The sequence below is a fragment of the Lynx canadensis genome, chromosome E1, assembly GCF_007474595.2.
Source record: "Lynx canadensis isolate LIC74 chromosome E1, mLynCan4.pri.v2, whole genome shotgun sequence".
Taxonomy (NCBI): Eukaryota; Metazoa; Chordata; class Mammalia; order Carnivora; family Felidae; genus Lynx; species Lynx canadensis.
In genome coordinates, this window is record NC_044316.2 from 34,067,056 (window position 1) to 34,085,896 (window position 18,841).

Below are 18,841 nucleotides of genomic sequence, written 5' to 3' on the forward strand. Positions count from 1 at the left end.
AGAGGGAAACTGAGACCAAAGTAATTGTTAACATCCAAAGTCTTAAGTGGTAGAACCAGAACTTGAACCCCAAAAGATAGAAATTTGTATTTCTTACATATCCAAGAACAGCTTTCTTTTGTTCACTGTTGGATGTAGAATATTGTCTTCTCCTGTTATTCCCAGGGTACTTTTCAGTCTAAAAAGGTGATTCAGTATATTATTGCTTTCAGTATCCTCTTGATTGTATCATTGACATGAATTTATTCTTTCTCATTGAACTTGTGGAAAACAGAAGCCCAGTAATCCCAAGTCCTCACCATTTATCTCCCTCCTAATAGTAAGCTGAGCAAGAATAAATGCATTTCGGTTTAGGCCAGTGAATTGTACCCCTATGCCAGACAGCTTTTCACCTGATGGCAGAATGAGGAAAACCAGCAAGGGCTAAAGAGCTCTCTAGCTCCTACTGAGTCTAGTTATCATAGATCTCTTAACTCCTTTAGTTTTCACTTTGTGAGTTTACACATACAACTTTCAAACACAAGGTTTTAGGAAACTTACACTTCATGACTATAAAACCTAGAAAATTAGGTGGGCTGCTGTACCCTATTGGTTTGGATAATGGAGAGTTGATTAACTTATGATGAGTTTAATCATATTGAAATTAGACTATTACCTGGTTGTATATTTATCTGTGCTTGCATTTAGAATCTCAAATATCTTCTGTAAAATTTCTCCTAGGAAAGTTTTATAATTCCTTTGTAAGCTTTATAGGGAGAGAGGTTCATCAGGTGACAGTTACAGTAGGGAAATGAAATTCTGCTGTGATTTGGCACTCCTGCTTATGTTTTACCACTACAAAAACCTTGTTTTATTTTTTTCACTACAGAAGTATTACACATTTTTTGTTTAAACAAGGAAAATGGGGGCACCTGGGTGGCTCAGTTGGTTGTACATCCGACTCTTGATTTCAGTTCAGGCCATGATCTCATGGTTGTGGGATCAAGCCCCACTTTGGACTCCATGCTGAACGTGGAGCTTGCTTAAGATTCTTTCCGCCCCCTCCCCCCCTTTAAAAAAAAAAAAAGGAAAATGAAAACCATAGAAAATTAATAATCCTTCCATCCCATTCTCACCCTGTTAATAGTTTAGCTGTTTCTTCTAGGATCTTCCTAAATGCATATACAAACAAACATAGATCTATCAATCTGTGCACATATCAGCATATATTGTTTCTTTTAATAAAAAGTGAGTCATGCCATTCCTACGTGCAATTTGCTTTTTTCCTCAGTACTTTACCTATTAGTATTTATCTCCCTACTGGTGGTTAGATTGCCTCCAGTTTCTCACTGCTACATTATTGCTGCAAGAAACCTTTTTCCACACAGATTCTTGTGTCCTTTGAGTATTTCTGAAGGACAGATTCCAAAAAGCAGAATTACATGGTCAAAAGGCATACTCCTGTTTTTGTAAGATTTCAGAAATAATGTCAAATTGTCCTCCAAAAAGGTGGCATAAATTTTCCCTCCTATGAAGGGTGTGTCAGGGCTGTTTCACACATACATTTGCCAATGCCAAATATCATCAACCTCTCCATTTTTACCAGCTTAATGAATTTTAAGAAGGTGATTTACACTTCATAGAAATTGACCTTTATTTTTATAAGAATAATACATGCGCCTAATGTGAAACCATGGTAAAAGTGCCCCCAAAACAGGGTCCTTTATAACAATCTCTTTCTCTTCCCAATATAGCTCTCATGAAACAAGTCCTTTTAATTCTTTAGCTTTTTCACCTAGAATGTGTCTCCATGATTCTGATTAGGCTTATATCACCCAGTGTATGAATCCTAGATATTTTGACTTTCTCTGTGGTGAGTGAGGAGTTTTCACATTTGCCCGAATACCAAGTAACATATTCTCCCACCTGCAGTTTCCCATCACCTTACACTCAAGGTCTCAAATAGATAGTAAACAAATGAACATGATTTTTCAGTTTCATTTTGAAGAGCAAAGTGCTAAAAAAAAAAAAAAAAAAAAAAAAATGGCACACTACTGGAAATAGTTTTATTTGATCCTTGTTATCTGTGCTTACCAGAAGTTAGCTGATAAACAATAATTAAAGGGAAGAAAGAAAGCAGGTTAAAATTTAACATAGGTTTAAGAGGTTTAAGATTATTTTCTTGATTCATGTGGCTAGTGTTCATTTTAGCAGTATGACCTTGGGCAAGTTGCTTAGCCTGTTAGAGCCTCTGCTTCCTCATCTGTAAAATGGGAGTAATAACATTTATGAGGATTAAATGCATTACTACACATCAAGTGCTTAGAATGTGCCTGCCACATACCAAGCATCTTGTATGTATTGTATTAATCATAATAGACCTTTACAAATCACTAGTAAAAACAGTCCAGTGAGGGATTTCTATGGAATTTAAAATAAACTCCCATACAGCAAAATGTGCTTCTGAATCAGATTTGATAAATATGGAGAAGACTTACTCTGTAAAACTGTTAGCTGATACAAAAAGTGAATCTGATGAGGACAACGTGTTTCAAAAAATGGCAAAACCAGTATTTCTAAAAAGGAGTAAATATGTATGTGTAAACTTCAGTTTTGGAGAACAGTGGCAGCAGCCTGATCCAATTTCCCCACCCACCTTTCCATAAATCTATATAAAGCCAACAAAGAGTACACGTCAATCAGACACCACCCATGCCTTTAGCATTATTAATAAGCAGGTTATCAGGGGCGCCTGGGTGGCTCAGTCGGTTAAGCGGCCGACTTCAGCTCAGGTCATGATCTCGCGGTCCGTGAGTTCGAGCCCTGCGTCGGGCTCTGTGCTGACAGCTCAGAGCCTGGAGCCTGTTTCAGATTCTGTGTCTCCCTCTCTCTGACCCTCCCCCGTTCATGCTCTGTCTCTCTCTGTCTCAAAAATAAATAAACGTTAAAAAAAAAAAAAAAATAAGCAGATTATCACAACCTTCAGATTACCTCTAAGGGAAATAATCAGATTCCAGGAGCTCCTTCTGCCAAGTCCTGCGGGATGTGAAGAATGAGAGAGAGAAGGCTTAATGGTTTTAATGGGTTCAGTGATAGGGTTTTAGGCCATGGAACACTTAGATGAAGCACAGAGTATCGCTTCCAAAAGAGAAGACTCCAACACTAAGTTCCAAAATACTGAACACAGGTTTGAAATTTGGTAGTTTGCAGCTTCAGCCATGGAGAAGAGCTTGAAAGTAACCAGTGCCTCGTAGGGAAGAGGTGGAGACATGGCAGTGAAGAGAAAGAAGGAAAAGGAGAAACTAACAACTCTTACAGAAAAAGAAAGAGAAAGTAAACGTAGGAGTGTTCTGGAACCAGGAACCCTTGACCATGAAATAAATAGAAATAGGAAAGAGTGGAATACATGCAGACAGAACTATTGGAAAAAATAATGTGAATCAGAACATCTCAACTAATGAAAATCTTCCTCTCCCCCACCCAGAAAAACGCAGAAAAAAATTGACACAACACTCAAAATGAAATAAAACGCCGTCAAACCATTGGTTAGAGATACAAGGAAAAGAAAACCATGATTCAGAAATCTAAAACTAAGAAAGGAAAATAAAAATTAAAAAAAAAAAAAACAGGGAGAAATCAAATCAGAGTAGATTACACTTAGAGAAAAGAAGAAGAAATCCTGTCAGATGAAGACTGAATTATAAAGTTTTCCCCAAACAATAGATTCAAAGGCAAACATAATAAAAGAGATGCAAGCAAAGCAGGAAAATGTTCAAGAGAATGAAAATGAAGTTCTTTTCTAACTGATACTTTAAATGGAAGAGGGGTCCAAAAAGTAACATGTATTTAGTGTCCCTCAATAAGGAAAAAGAATAGGGGCACCTGGACTGGCTCAGTTGGTAGAACATGTGGCTCTTGATTTCGGAGTTGTGAGTTCAAGCCCCATGTTGGGTATAAAGATTACTTTAAAAAGTAAAAATTTGGGGGGGCACCTGGGTGGCTCAGTCGGTTAAGCGCCCAACTTCAGTTCAGGTCATGATCTCATTACCGTTCATGAGTTTGAACCTCATATCAGCCTCTCTGCTGTCATCACAGAGCCTGCTTCAGATCCTTGATCTCCCGCTGTCTCTCTCTGCTCCTCCCTGCCTGAGCTCTCTCTCCCTCAAAAATAAATATTTTTTAGAAAAAGAAAAATCTTTTAGAGGCGCCTGGGTGGCTCCATTGGGTAAGCATCTGACTTTGGCTCAGGTTGTGATCTCACAGTTCATGGGTTCAAGCCCTGCATCGGGCTCTGTCCTGACAGCTCAGAGCCTGGAGCCTGCTTCAGATTCTGTGACTCCCTCTCTCTCTCCTCCCCCACTTGCACGTGTGTGTGTGTAAGTGTGCTCTCAAAAATAAACATTAGGGGGGGAATTTTTTTAATAAAATCTTTTTTTTTTTTTTTTTTTAATTTTTTTTCAACGTTTATTTATTTTTTTTGGGACAGAGAGAGACAGAGCATGAACGGGGGAGGGGCAGGAGACACAGAATCGGAAACAGGCTCCAGGCTCTGAGCCATCAGCCCAGAGCCTGACGCGGGGCTCGAACTCACGGACCGGGAGATCGTGACCTGGCTGAAGTCGGACGCTTAACCGACTGCGCCACCCAGGCGCCCCTTAATAAAATCTTTTAATAAAACCATAATCAAGAAAACTTTCTGGCTATAGAGATCTAGGTCTATACATCAGAAGTTCATACCAGAAGGTGAACTGCAGGCTATGTTTTAGTAAAGCTGTATGACTTTAAGGAAACAGAAAAATTCTCCAAGCTTACAGGTAAAAGATGAAGTGCCTTACAAGGTCTAGAGAATTCGACTGGTATCACCTACAAAGCAAGACAATAATGTGGTAGCATAAGGAAAGAAAATTCTAACCAAAGATTTTATATCCAGTCAACTGTCTTTTGAATGTCAAGACTGTAGAAAACGTTTCAAACACGGACAAGAATTTAGAGAATACTGTTCTCAGGAGCCCTTCCCAAGGAAACTTAAAGGATGAGCTGCATCTAAAAGAGATATTTGGGAAATTTTCTGCAAAAAGTTTGACAGTATTTTACATGTCTTTTTGAACTAAGGTTAAAATCAGGAGTAGGGGTGTAGGTAGCAGAATGGTGTACATAAATGTTACAGGATCTGACAGTGGAAAGAAGGGAGCTAAAAAAACTAGGAGGGAAAAACTAGAGTAACACTATTGACTGTAGGTTAACTATCACAAGGGATTAAAATGATACCATTTGAAGCTGAAAAAAAAGGTTAGGTAAGAAAAAAGATACATGGAAATATAATAGAGGGAGGGGCGCCTGGGTGGCTCAGTAGGTTAAGCATCCAACTTCAGCTCAGGTCATGATCTCCTGGTTTGTGAGTTTGAGCCCTGCATCAGGCTCTGTGCTGACAGCTTAGAGCCTGGAACCTGCTTCAGATTCTGTCTCCCTCTCTTCCCCACTCAGGCTCTGTCTCTGTCTCTCTCTCTCAAAAATAAGCATACATTTAAAAAAAGTCTTTAAAGAAATACAAAATATTCAAAGGTAAGCATTAGAAAAAAATATATATATAAACCTTTCAAAACACTGCAAATTTAATTTAAAAGGCCAAAGAAAACCATCATGAAAAATCATGTGATGAATGTTCCATAATGCACGTAGTAATTATAACAAAATAATATGACAGAATTGAAATCAAACATACCAGTCATATCAGTAAGGATTCCCTCACCAATAAAAAGATTTTCAGATTAGCTCAAAAATCAAACTCCAACAAACTAATCTATGTCAGTTATATGAGAATAAAATCAAAATCTAACTTTATAACATGAGATGTTTAAAACAGCGAAAAATAAAAAGATGGACAAAGATAAACCAAGCAAATAGAAGTAATATGAAAGCAGGATCGGCAGTGCTGATACTACACTAGAAGTCAAACCAAAAAGCATTAAATGACAAAGGAAGATAGCTTGTAATGCTAAAACCCATAATTCATAACAAAGATATAATAGTTCTATACCAAATACAGCAACAATCTTTATAAAGCAAAAATTATGAGAAATGCAAATCATAAAAAGCACTTGAAGTTGGTGATTGACACTGAACACAGGATAGTGTACGTACAGTAGACAGAAAGTAGGACTATAAAAGATCAAAACTTAATGAGACAGATTTTCTGGTATATCTGCATCCTAAAACCAGAATACTGTACATTCTCTCAACCACAAAATATTCATAAAAATAGTTTATACTTTAGGAAAACATTAGTAGGTCCCATATAAGAAAACAAAAAGCAAAAGGACATTCCCACTTCGAAATTTAGAAGCCTCTGTTGTATGTTAGAAAGCCTTGTACGAGAATATTCATAGCGACTTTATTCAAAGTAGTCAAATCTAGATGGAGAATGCATAAACAAATATTGTTAAAGTGCAGTATTAGTAAAAAGCAATGAACCAATCATATGTGTAATAATATGGATAAATCTCAAATATGCTGAAAAAAATACTATGTTGAGCGAGCTAAATTAGTTATAAAAATGTCCGTGGTGTTATATTCTATTTAAATAAATATATGCAGGGACACCTGGGTGGCTCAGTCGGTTAAGTGTCCCAACTTCAGATCAGGTCATGATCTTAGAGTTCGTGAGTTCGAGCCCCGTGTCGGGCTCTGTGCTAACAGCTCAGAGCCTGGAGCCTGCTTCAGATTCTGTGTCTCCCTCGCTCTTTGCCCCTCCCCCGTTCGCACTGTCTGTCTCCCAAAATAAATAAACATTAAAAAAAATTTTTTTTAAATAAGCATATGCAAAATTAACCAGTAGTAATAGAACTTTAATGGGGGAGGAGAAGGATTGACTGGGAAAGGACATGAGGGTGCTTTCTAGAGTGACAGAAAAATTCTGCGCCTTGATACACATTCAAAATTATTCCTCAGTCAAGGAAAAAACCTCTTGGGTACAAGGAGTATTGTAAACAAGTTACAGAGTTTCTAAAAAATTATGATAATGAAAATCCTGCATATACAAATCTATGAAATACATGTAAGGCAGTGAGCAGAGGAAAATTCATAGTCCTAACTCTATCGTATTAAAGAACAAAATTCGACTGAGTAATTTTTTAAAAATCTTACAGACTTTATTTAGCAGTTGATAAATTGGCCAGCATCCAATCTAGCAGATAGAAAGGAGCTCCAAATTGCTTTACAAAGCAAGAGATTTTTATAGACCAAAGTGGAAGCAGGAACAAGGAAGTTACACTGGGCATTTTGCTGGTTGGTTTTCTTACTGGAGCAAAGGGAAGTATTAGAGCTGGGTCAGGCAATGTGTGCTGAGTGGGTGAGCACTGATAGTTTACATAAGCCTGCCTTTTTACACAGAGGTGAGCATAGAAACTTGGTTACTAAATCTTGATTTACTGAGATGGCTTAGCCAGAGCAAATCTTAGGCCTTATTGGGTTACTTTGTTTATTTGTTTTTATTATTATTGTTTTTGTTTTTGTTTTTTTTTGAGAGAGAGGGAGAGTGCACATGTGTGTACATGCAGGGGAAGGACAAAGAGAGAGAATTCCATGCAGGCTCTGCGCTATCAGCACAGAGCCTGACTTGGGGCTCAAACTCCAGAACCATGAGATCATCACCTGAGCCAAAATGAAGAATTGGACGCCTAACCGACTGAGCTCCCCCCGGGTGCCCGTAATCTGGTTACTTTGTCACGGTAAAAACAAAAGAGTGAAAATAAATAATTCCCAGCTCAGAAAGGAAAAAGAACAAAAAAAGTAAGCCAGAAAAAAAGTGGGGTGGGTCAACTGGTGTCTCAGTCAGTTAAGCATCTGACTCTTGATTTTGGCTCAGGTCGTGATCCCACAGTTGTGGGATCAAGCCCCATGTCAGGCTCTGGTCTGCCTGTGTGGAGGCTGCTTTAGATTCTCTCTCTCATCCTCTCTCTCTCTGCCTTTCCCCCACTTGCACACATGCACGCTCTCAAAAATAAGTACTAAAAAATATGTTAAGATATGGGTAAACTTTTCTATACACTGGTTCTAAGAAACAATTTTCTAAGAGTCAAAATCAAGTTGCAATAAAAGTAGTGATAAATATTACTGTGTTTACAAAATTAATTTCATGACCACTTTATAAGCAAAATAAAATTTTGCCATATGTTACAAAGGGTCAATTCCTAAATACAAAGAACTTTGAAAAAAATATTTAAAAGATGAAAAACCCTAAAGATAAAAGGACAAAAGAACACGAATCACACAGATGCAGAAAAGAAGATACAGAAATGGCTCTGTGTAAAACAGCTGAGCACATCTTGGTGGTTAATACCATTCCCCACTGAAAAGAATGAGAGCTCCTTGGAGAAATGGTTGATTTCAGGGCTGGAATAATGTAGGTACAAAATGATCCTGGAATATCTTGATATGCCAGAAAGTCAATACTCAAAAAATGATTGTATCATGTGAAAATGATGCAGGAGCAAGTTCAGAAGAATGTGTGTAGTTTGATGGGCACCTGGGTGGCTCAGTCAGTTGGGTGTCCAACTCTTGATTTTTGCTCAGGTCATGTTCTCGCAGTTCATGGGATTGAGCCCCAATATCAGGCTCCACAATAACAGCACGGAGCCTGTTTGGGATTCTCTCTCTGCCCCTACCCCGCCCCCCCCCCCCCGCAAAATAAATAAAAGAAAAATTTTTTAAAAATCCATGTAGCTGAGTATGGGATAATTTGAGCTCCCAAATAAAATAGGACAGTAGTGAATTATAAACCATTGGGGAAGAAAAGAAGTATGAGTTGATACTGATAATAAAGGTAGGTAGGTAGGTAGGTAGGTAGGTAGGTAGGTAGGTAGGTAGGTAAACCTAAGGAGAAGATGGAAGAATTTTATGCTGACTGGTAAAAGAGTACTAGAATTACAAAATCATTTTTCAGCCATCACAGTAATGTTTGGTTTGGCAAGAGCTATTGGACGTTAAATTTAGGGATGGGATTGGGTGGGGTGAGATTTCAATGAGAAACAATATTCACATACTTTAAAATATGTCTACAAGATTGCTTGCTAGTTGCAAGGAGAAATATGATAAGTACTGTGTAAAATTTCAACACCTTGAAGAATGATTAAAATTAGCATCAGCGATGAGGAACAGATAGGCATCTTTTGCCTCTAGATGTAATATTCTGAGAAGGTTATATCACTTATGTAGTATTACGGGGATACATAACCTGATCTAATGAGGAAACAGGAGCCTCAAATGAGAAACAGTCTATTAAAAAGGTGGGGAGGCAGGGCGCCTGGGTGGCTCAGTCAGTTAAGCATCTGACTTCAGCTCAGGTCATGATCTCACAGCTTGTGAGTTCGAGCCCTGCATCGGGCTCTGTGCTCCCGGATCCTGCTTCGGATTCTGTCTCCCTCTCTCTCTCTCTGCCCCTCCCCTGCTCACACTCTGTCTGTCTCTCTCAAAAAGTAAATAAACATTAAAAAAAATTTTTTAAGGTGGGGAGGGAGCCTGCATTATTTAAAAGTAATCTTCCAGATTGAAGAAACTAAGCAAACAAATACGATATGTGATCCTGGAGACTGAAAGGAAGAAATGCTATATAAAGGACATTATTGGGTTCACTGGACTGTGGATGGTAAATTGGGGGAGAATATCACATTAATGTTAAATTTCCTGAAGCTGATAACTATGCTGTAGTTACGAGAGAACAATTTTATTCTTAGGAAATGCATACTGAATTTGGGGAGGACAAAAAGATGTGATCTATGCAACTTACTCTTAAATGTTTTAGTAAAAGTCAGTATATCTAGAGAGAAGAATGAAACCAACGAGGCAAAATGTTAGTCGTTGGCAAATCTGAATAGAGTACACAGGATTTCACTGTACGATTTTTCCAACTTTCCTAGAAGTTTGAAGTTCTTTCCAAGTAGAAAGTTTAAAAAAAAGAAAGACTACACAGACATACCATTTTCATCTGTTATATTGGCAAAAAGAAATCACATGCTGAGACTGTAGGGAAACACACACTCTCACTGTTGCTGATGCAAATGCAAAATGGTAAAATTTCTGTGGGAAGAAATTGGGTAATACCTAACTAAATTACATATACATTCACTCCTCTACCCAAAGAATATATTCTGAAGGTGATCCTCAGTTTTAAATATATACATAGGTTCACACATGCATAAGTTCATTCATTGCAGCAGTATTTGTAATTGTAAAGCATTGAAAACTGTCCAAAGAAGATTGAATAAACATGCACACAGTGGAGTACTGTGCAGTTGAAAAAAGAATGAAGAAGATGTCTGTGCACTGTGAAATGGAATGATTTCCAGGATATATTTCTAAGTTAATAAAAGCAAAGGACAGAGAAATTTAGCATGTGGCCTTTTCTATAAGAAAGAAGGAATAAGAAAATATACCTATTTACCTTTTCAAAACACAAGAAGGATGAACCAGAAAGCAGTAAAGTTGGTTACCTGCCTACAAAGGTGGATGGTGAAGCAGGGAAGGAGCAACATGTTTCCAAGTTACAACTTTTTATATAGTTCTTTATCTTTGGAAGCAAAGCCATTTTTTTTAGATAGTCTCCAGAAATGAAATTAATTCAATAAGAATGGCAGGGAAGACTAAAAACCAAAGTCAACTTACTTCAAATCATTAACAGTCACATTGAAGGAAGGAGAAAATAATCCAAGTAACTTTTTTTTTTTAGTGTTTATCTTTGAGAGAGAGTGTTGGCGGGGGCAGGGGGTCGCGGGGAGGCAGAACGAGAGGGAGACACAGAATCTGAAACAGACTCCAGGCTCCGAGCTGTCAGCACAGAGCCCAACACGGGGCTCAAACTCAGAGATCATGAGATCACGACCTGAGCTGAAGTCAGACGCCCAACCAACCAAGCCACCCAAGTGCCCCCCAAGTAACTCTTAATACTCTGTCCTTCAGTTGAGGGAGATAGAACTACAAAGAAATTCTGGACTCATAAGTTTGTTTGTTTGTTTGTTTGTTTTTAGCAGTAGTGCTCCTGAAACTAAATGTATGAAAGAATTGAGCAAATAGGTACATGTAATTTGGGTGGGAGCCAAGGTTTTTACTGTGGCAGAAGAGAGATACAAATACAGATATGGGAGGGGCGCCTGGGTGGCGCAGTCGGTTAAGCGTCCGACTTCAGCCAGGTCACGATCTCGCGGTCCGGGAGTTCGAGCCCCGCGTCGGGCTCTGGGCTGATGGCTCAGAGCCTGGAGCCTGTTTCCGATTCTGTGTCTCCCTCTCTCTCTGCCCCTCCCCCATTCATGCTCTGTCTCTCTCTGTCCGAAAAATAAATAAACGTTGAAAAAAAAAAATTTTTTTTTTAAAAAAAATTCAAATACAGATATGGGAAAATAAAAAGTCTTGTGGGATGGGTTGGAATTGGACTTATAAATATGAATTCATGATATTCTAAGGTACATGTGTGTATTCATGCGACATGTCACATGCATATATATACGTATATCTACACGTATATATTCCATCTCTGCCTACCGAAGGGCCCAGAGACAGAGGTCTCAATAGCAATGACCATGTGGAGTACGTACATCTTTATTTCTAATACTCTCCACCAAAAGAAACCAAGGCTCTTTGGAGAAATGGTTGATTCTAGGCTTGGGACAGGAAAATTAGTATATGCTTGAATATCTTGCTATTCCAGAAAGGAATTGCTGAAACAATGATAGGGGCTTGTCAGAATGACAGGAGTCAGCTTGATGGGGCTCCCATCGGCTAAATCTGGGACAGTTTGAGTTTGCAGATAATTAAGGACTATCATGAATTATAAATTATAAAAGTAGTAATCCATGAGTTGATGCCCTTAATAAGAAAAAAGAGGGGCACCTGGGTGGCTCTGTCGGTTGAGCGTCCAACTTCAGCTCAGGTCATGATCTCATGGTCCGTGAGTTCGAGCTCTGCGTCGGGCTCTGTGCTGCCAGCTCAGAGCCTGGAGCCTGCTTCAGATTCTGTGTCTCCCTCTCTCTCTCTGCCCCTCCCCTGCTCATGCTCTGTCTCTCTCTGAATCAAAAATAAATAAACATTAAAAAAAATTTAAAAAAAAGAAAAAAGAGAGGGGTCTTCCCTATAGAAGAATGCCAGCTGAAACTATGAAGAAATTCTGAGCCTGGAAAGTCATAGGATTGGGCAAAAATCCTCACTGAGTATTCAATCTATAGTGAAATTTTGCTGAACAGAATATTTGCATGGTCTTTAAGTATCTCCTTGCAGATTGCTTACTAAAAGGGAAAATAGTAAGACAACAATGGAGAACCAGACCACACCTACACCAGGACTTCAAACGTATCATCACCGTATCATCACCGTTAAGAGGCAGGTGGAAATCACGTAATCTGGATTTCTACCCTGAGAGCATCAGTTAGATGGTATTTCAACTAGAGATATACAACCTGAGAGAAAAACCTCCAACCCTGAAAGAGGAAATACTTATTTTAGAAAAGGAGAGGGAATCTATGTGGAAGAATTACAAATTATTTTTGTGGATGCGCCATTGTCAAGAGGAAGCGTAACTCCCTACTTTGGAAGTGTGGGCTTCACAAAGCCACTGTACTTCTGAAAAGTACAGTATGGAAAGAGGTTAGGAGTAATTTTGTAACCTGGGAAACCTGAAAAAATACTGCTTCAGGTAGAGGTGGTCAAGGTCAATACCAAGAGTGATGACTCAGGTTAATAACATGTTTCTTTGTATAATTGGATACAAAGGTTACTGCACAGTACCTCTGATCTTTTTTCAAAAAACAACCCCAGTCTGGTCATTAGAAAATTAGGAGACAAATCCCAGTGGAGGATCATTCAACAAAATACCTACCAGTACTCCTCAAAACTGTCAAGGTCATGAAAAACCTGAGAAATTGTCACAGCCAAAAGGAGCTTAAGGGGACGTGAAAACTAAATGTAATGTGCGATCTTGGAATAGAAATAGAACTTTAAGTAAAAATGAAGGAAATGCAAAAATAGTTTGCATTTTCTAAAATTTTATATAAATGGGAGTCATACAGCATGTGCTCTTGTCTGGATTTTCATGCAGTGTAATTATTTTGAGACTTACTGCTGTTGTATATATCAATTCATTACTTTTTATTAAGCTGAGCAGCAAGATGGAATCACTATATGGATATGCCATAATTTGTTTATTCATTCACCTGTTGATATTTGGGTTGTTTCCAATTTTGAGCTGTTTTGACCATTCCTGTGTGTATGTGTGTGTGTGTGTACATGTGATATATGTGTTTTTATGTGGATGTATCTTTTCGTTTATCTTAGGCAAATAGAAATGCTGTGGGTAGTTGGTGGTGTATATTTAACATTTTAGCAAACTGCTTTTCTGAAATGCTTTTATAGTATTTTACCTTCCCATCTGCAGTGTTTGAGAGTTCCATTTGCTGCCTAGACCATAGAGGGTTTTTTATTTTTCTATTTTAGGCATTCTGATAGATGTATAAGAGTGTCTCGTGGTTTTAATTTGCATTTTCCTAATGACCAGTGATGTTGAGCATCTTTTCATGTCCTTATTTGCCATCCATATATAAATGAATTGTCTGTTTAGATGTTGTGCTTTTTTATTTTTTAATTGGATTGTTTCAGTTACTGAGTTTTGATAGTTCTTTATATTTTTTTATTTTATTTTCAAGTTTATTTATTTTGAGAGAGAGAGAGAATGCATGTGCACGTGCAATAGGGAGAGGAGCATAGAGGGAGAGAGAATCCCAAGCAAGCTTGGATTGCACAGAGTCAGACCTGGGCCTCAATCTCATGAACCGTGAGATCATGACCTGAGCCAAGACCAAGAGTCTGGCCACATAACTGACTGAGCCACCCAAACACCCCTTGATAGTTCTTTATGTATCCTAGATACCAGTCCTTTGTCAGACACACGTGATTTGCAAATATTGTTGTCCAGTCTGTGGCTTGTCTTATTCTCTTAATAGTAGCTCCCTAGGACCAGTTTTTAATTTTAATAAAGTCCAGTTTGTCAGTATTTTTCTTTTATGGATCTTATGTTTTGATGTCATACCTAAAAATTTTGTGCCCACCCAAGGTCATGAAGATTTTGTCCTATTTTTTTTCCTAGAGGTTTTATAGTTTTAGTTCTTACATTTAGGTCTGTGTCCCATTTTGAGTTAATTTTTGTACATGTGAGGTACGGATCAGAGTTTGGTTTTTGTTTTGTTTTTTTAATTTAGTAATGTATTTGATCCAACACCTTTTGTTGAAAAGACTTTTTTCCACTGAATTGCCTTGTTTTTTTCTTTCTTCTTTTTACGTTTTTGTTTTTGTTTTTTTGTTTTTTTGTTTTTTTTTGAGACAGAGAGAGACAGAGCATGAGCAGGGGAGGGGCAGAGAGAGAGGGAGACACAGAATCCGAAGCAGGCTCCAGGCTCTGAGCTGTCAGCACAGAGCCTGATGCAGGGCTCGAACTCACGGACTGCGAGATCATAACCTGAGCTGAAGTCGGACGCCCAACCGACTGAGCCACCCAGGCGCCCCTCTTTCTTCTTTTTAATTGTTTTTTTTTTAATATAGTTGACCGTGTTATCTTGGTTTCAGGTATACAGCATTCAGCTTCTCTGTACATTGTGCTGTGCTCGCCATAAGTGTAGCTACCATCTGTCACCATACAATGCTGTTAATTGATTTTTCACCGTTGTCAAATATTAGTTGACCATACATGTATGGCTCTATTTCTGGGCTCTGTTCCCTTCTGTTGATGTTTATCTATATTTTATGTCAAAGTAGTGCAGCTTCATGATGCACCTTGGAGAGGAAGTATTAAGTGTTTCAACTTTGTTCTTTTCAAATTTGTTTTGGCTCTTCTAGGTCCTTTACAGTTCCATATGAATTTTAGAATCTGCTTGTTGATTTCCACAAAAAAAAAATGTGTGATTTGATTGGGTCGCGTTGAATCTGTAAATCAAGTTGAATCTGTAAATCAAGTTGGGAGAATTTTTTTTTTTTTTTAAGTTTGTTTATTTTGAGAGAGAGAGAGAGAGAGAGAGAGAGAGAGAGAAAGCATGAGTGGGGGAGGGGCGAGACAGAGAATCCCAAGCAGGCTCCATGCTGTCAGCACAGAGCCCGACACGGGGCTCAAACCCACGAAACCACAAGATCATGAACTGAGCCAAGATCCAAGAGTTGGACGCTTAACCAACTGAGCCACCCAGGCACGCCAAAATATCACTTACCGTTATTGGTTCTTCTGATCCATGAACACTGCATCTTCCCGTTTATTTAGATCTTTCTTTAATTATTTAAGCAACGTTTAGTAGTTTTCAAGGTAGCAGCCTTGCACATCTGTTGCCAGATTTATCTCAAATTATTTCTTTTTCTTTTTTTAAGTAGGCTTCACGCCCAGCGTGGAGCCCAATGTGGGGCTTGAAGTCACGACCCTGAGATCAAGACCTGAGCTGAGATCAAGAGTCGGATGCTTAACCGACTGAGTCACCCAAGCACCCCTTATTCCATATTTTTTTGATGCTTTGTAAATGGTATTTTCTAATCAATCTCTGGTTGCTTGTTGCTAATATATGGAAATATGGTTGATTTTTGTATATTGACATTCTATCCTGTATCCTTGCTAAGCTCACTTAATATAGCCAAGCAGCTCTTTGTATATTTTATCAGATTTTCTACAGTGTTGTCTGGGAATAAAGATTTATTTATTACTTTTTTCCCCAATCTGAATTCCTTTATTTCTTTTTTGCCTACTACATGGTCTTAGAATCTCTAGTACACTATTGAATAAAAGTAGCAAAGGCAGATACACTTATCTTGTTCCTGGTCTTAGAAAACATCCATATTGTCACCATTAAATATGATGCTAGCTTTAGGACTTTCCTAATGCTCTTTATCAGGTGAGGAAGTTCTTTCATATTCCTCTTCTGCTGAGGTTTTGTTTTTTTTAATCAGGAATAGATGTTGGATTTTGTCAAATGCTTTTTCTGCATCTCTTGAGATAATCCTATGGCTTTTATTTATTTATTTTTTAGGCTTAATATAATGAATGTATTGATTTTCTTTCTTTCTTTCCTTTTTTTTAAGTAATCCCTATGCCCATCTTGGGGCTCAAACTCAGGACCCCAAGATCAAGAGTTGCATGCTCTACCTACTGAGCCAGCCAGGTACCCCATGAGTGTATTGATTTTCAAATGTTAAATTAGCTTTGCGTTCCTGGAATAAACCCACTCGGTCACTTTTATTATTATTATTATATATTGTTTGATTTAGATACTAAAATTTTGTTAAAAACATTTGCATACATGAGGGATATTGTTCTGTAGTTTTCTTGTAAGGGCTTTGTCTAGTTTGGGATCAGTAATGTTAGCCTCAGAGAATGAGTTGAAAACTAGCCTATATCCCAGTTTTCTGAACAAGTTGGTATAGGGTTTTTTTAATGTTTATTTATTTTGAGAGAAAGAGTGCACCTTGGTTTGGAGCAGAGAGAAAGAGAGAAAAAGAGAATCCCAAGCAGGCTCCGTGGTGTCAGTATAAACCCCAAGGTGCAGCTCCATCCCACGAACTGTGATATCACGACCAGAGCAGAAATCAAGAGTCAGACGCTTAACTGACTGAGCCAACCCTGGTGCGCCAGTAATATTTTTTTAATTTATTTTTAAATTTTTTTAATTTACATCCAAGTCAGTTAGCATATAGTGCAACAATGGTTTCAGGAGTAGATTCCTTAATGCCTCTTATCCATTTAGCCCATCCCCCCCCCCCCAACAACCCTTCCAGTAACCCTCTGTTTGTTCTCCATATTTAAGAGTCTCTTCTGTTTTGTCCCCCTCCCTGTTTGTATATTCTTTTTGCTTCCCTTCCCTTATGTTCATCTGTTCTGTGTTTTAAAGTCTTCATATGAGTGAAGTCATATGATTTTTGTCTTTCTCTGACTAATTTCACTTAGCATAATACCCCTCTAGTTCCATCCATGTAGTTGCAAATGGCATGATTTCATTCTTTTTGACCCCAGTAGTATTTTTTAAGTAGACTTCCCTGGTGAAGCCATTTGGGCCTGAGGTTTTCTTTGTGTGAAGGTTTTAGTTTCTTTATTCAAATTATTATAGTTATTTACCCATTCAAAGAACCAGCTTTTGCTGTTATCTTTTTTTGTTCTTATTTCATTGATTTTTTTTCACTTGAAACATTAAGTATAGATTTTCCAATTACATATTTTTTCCCTTGAGAAGTTTGAAGGCCTTGCTTTCAATCCTGTTGTTGAAAAGCCCACTGATATTCCAGTTCCCCCCCCCTTTTTTTTTTTTTACATGACATAGTGTTTTTCTTGAAGCTTTTAGTATCTTCATTGGGAGAGTTCTGTAATTTTTATAATGATGCACCTTGGTGTAGTTTTGGTGTTTGGGCGGGGGCTTTTAAGTTATTAAGCTGGGCTTCCTTGGTCTAAGTATAGAAACTCTTTTTTGATCCTGGAAGTGTGTGTGTGTGTGTGTGTGTGTGTGTGTGTGTGTGTGTGTGTTTTCTTTATATAACTTGTTTCTCATTCTCATGTATATCTCTATGCTTTGGGTTTTGGTTCTTCTGGATTTAACCCTTATTTTTTCTCTTATTTTCTAGCTTTTTTGTCACATGTACACACTCCACACACATGCACTCGTGGTTTTTGAAAGATTTCCTTGGTTTTACTGTCCATTTATTGAAGTTATTGTTTTGCCTTTTCTGTTTGTAAATTCCAAGATCTTGTTCACCAGTAGTATCCTACCCTTATGTCCCTGGAGAATTAATTTCATTTTTTGAAGTTTTCTTTTGGTCCCTGCCTTACTTCTGTTTCCTTATAGATTATTTTTTCCTGAGGGTTTGTTTTGGCCTTTCACATTTTTAGAGGTCTTTCTCAAATGGTAGGTGATCCTCACTTGTCTATTCATATCTAAGGATTAGTTACTAAGCAGCTGATTGGACTGAATGAGCTGGAGGTTAAGCTTTTTGACTAGTGAGATTCACTGTGGCAATTAATCCCTTTTTAAAAAAAATTTTTAATGTTTATTTTTGAGAGAGATAGAGAGACAGTGTGAGTGGGGAAGGTGCAGAGAGACAGGGAGACACAGAATCCGAAACAGGCTCCAGGCTCTGAGCTGTCAGTACAGAGCCTGACGCAGGGCTCGAACTCACAAACTATGAGATCATGACCTGAGCCGAAGTCGGACACTGAGCCGACTGAGCCACCGAAGCGCCCCCCTCCACTTTTTTTTTTTTGTTTTTATTGGTCCCTTTTTAAATCTTCTCCCTAGTGTTTTACACTGGTACTGTGATCTATTTAAATGTGGTTTTTTTCTTGTGTTTAATATATGTGGTAGTTCTGTCTGAATTTGTGTTTTCAGTGTTTCTGCAGAATTCTCAGCCAGTCTTTCATTCAGCATCTCTGTATCCTCTCCTTTGAGAATTCCTATTAGACATTTTATTAGATCTTTGTTTTATGCCATTTGAACCTCTTATTTTCTATGTTTCTGTTTTTCTTTGCAGTGTTCTGGGTATTTTCTTAATGTTTATCATTTCCCCAGTTCTTTTTTAGCCATGGCTGATCTGCTATTCATCCCATCCATTGAGGTGTTTTAGTGGTGGTGTCTTTTTTTTTTTTTTTTAATTATAGCACTTACATTTTTTATTTACAGAAGTTACATTTGGGTCTTTTCAGATCTGCCTGGTTGCTTTTTATTCCTTTATTCCATTTTTCAATAATATTTTTGTTTCTTCTTAAACATTTCTTGAATGGTTCTTTTATACTGTGTGCCTGGCAATTTCAGTACCTAACAATTTGGGATTCCTAATCTGTTTCTACTGACACTTGTGACGGATTGCT

The 18,841-nt window shown here is 38.0% G+C and overlaps 1 protein-coding gene across 10 annotated transcripts in view; it reads left to right on the forward strand.

Annotated features, from left to right (window-relative positions):
- Nucleotides 1–18,841, forward strand: part of MBTD1 (mbt domain containing 1) — a 71,143-nt gene that overhangs the window by 5,389 nt on the left and 46,913 nt on the right. The window contains exon 1 of one of the 10 annotated variants that reach the window (XM_030294585.1): nt 16,132–16,151. The exons of the other annotated variants lie outside the window; for them this stretch is intronic. The gene's annotated coding sequence lies outside the window, so the exon portion shown is untranslated. Of the gene's footprint in view, nt 1–16,131; nt 16,152–18,841 lie in introns of those variants that run through there. 10 annotated transcript variants of the gene reach the window in all.